Source organism: Zingiber officinale, chromosome 1B (assembly GCF_018446385.1).
Source record: "Zingiber officinale cultivar Zhangliang chromosome 1B, Zo_v1.1, whole genome shotgun sequence".
NCBI classification, from domain to species: Eukaryota; Viridiplantae; Streptophyta; class Magnoliopsida; order Zingiberales; family Zingiberaceae; genus Zingiber; species Zingiber officinale.
In genome coordinates this window covers 151,510,549-151,512,378 of record NC_055986.1, presented here as the reverse complement: position 1 = coordinate 151,512,378, position 1,830 = coordinate 151,510,549, and positions in this window count along the sequence as shown.

Genomic DNA, 1,830 nt, shown 5'->3' with positions numbered 1-1,830 from the left:
AATTTCAACGAAGCGCCCAGTGAACCAGATGACATGGGTCGACTTCGAAAAAGAATTCTTCGAGGAGTTCTTTCACATGCGGGTCACGAACCGCCACTACGACGAGTTCATTGAATTTCGTCAGGGCAACCTTTCAGTTGAGGAGGCCGTGAAGAAATTCAACAGGTTGGCTCGTCTGTGCCTCGAACTAGTCAGCACCGAAAGAGAATGAGTCCGGTTGATGCTCAAAATGCTAAGGACAGAGATAGCACTGAATGTGGCCAGCAGCGTCCGTAGGCCGCAAACCACTGAAGAACTGGTAAGTAGTGCTCTGATAACCGAGCATTACCAGAACAACATCAAGCAGTAGAAGCAAGCCTTCTCAGAGTCCAAAGGCCAAGGAGGCTCAGGTACTCAGAAACAATAGGGCCACAGCTCTAACTGGAAAGGGAACTCTAGTCACAAACGTAAATCAGGGAGTTACCCAAAAGGAGGACCAGCTAGTAAACAGCCTAGCTATCCCAAGTGTTCTACCTGTGGGAAATTCCACCTAGGAGTTTGTCGCAAGGGCACACGAGGATGCTTCGAATGTGGCCAGGAAGGGCATATGGCCAAACAATGCCCGAACAAGACCAGCTTCCCTCCACCACAACCGATTCAGTACGGAGGTAACCCAGCATAGTTACATCAGATGCAGGCTACTTTAGATAGTCCACACATCAGCGAGGGCAGACTAGAAGCCCCCTCAGCCATAACAAACGTGAGGATCTGCTCACTCACTAGAGAGGACGTAGTGAATGCCTCGATAGTTGTTACAGGTCAGATCAGTATTTTATAGAAAAATGCAACTGTCTTATTCGATACTGGGGAAACCCATTCTTATATACCCAGGACATTTGCCAAAAAGTTAGCAATATCTCCAGAGGTACTCAGTGGTCAGTTTTTGACAACACTACTTTCAGGAGAAATCATGGCATCCACGCACTGGCTCCGAGCAGTGCCAGTCATTATAGCAGACAGATAGCTTTTTGGTGATCTGATAGTGCTATATATGGCTGACTACAATGTCATCTTGGGAATGGACTTTCTGATAAAGTACAGTGCCTCCATAGAGTGTCGTAAACAGAAAGTTGTATTCCAACCTGAAGTAGGAGTGCAGTTTGGGTACATCGGAGAACCAAAGAGAAAGGCCAAGAAGTTTCTCTCAGCTCTGAAAGCATAGAAACTATTGGATTCAGGATGTACAGGATTCCTAGCACATGTAGTCAGTACCAGTCAGGACAAGGACCAAAAGCTAGAAGAGGTTCGAGTTGTATGTGACTACCCAGCAGTCTTCCCTAAGGAGTTATCTGGCCTAGCACCAGACAGAGAGATTGAATTTGGGATAGAACTCATCCCCGGTACAAATCCCATCTCCAAAGCACCCTATCACATGGCTCCAGCAGAACTGAAGGAACTTTAGGAACAACTAAAGGAGCTGCTCGACAAGGGCTTCATACACCCTAGTCACTCACCATGGGGAGCGCCTGTATTGTTTGTGAAAAGAAGGACGGGAGCATGCGCTTGTGTATAGACTACCGGGCACTAAACCAAGTCACGATTAAGAACAGGTATCCTTTGCCCAGGATAGATGACCTGTTTGATCAACTAAAGGGAGCAGCAGTGTTCTCTAAAATAGACCTCAGATCGGGATATCACCAGGTGAGAGTTAAAGAAGGTGATATACCCAAGACGGCTTTCAGGACCAGATACGGACATTATGAGTTCGTAGTTATGCCCTTTGGCCTGACGAATGCTCCAGCTACTTTCATGGACCTCATGAATAGAGTATTCAGAGAATACTTAGATAAG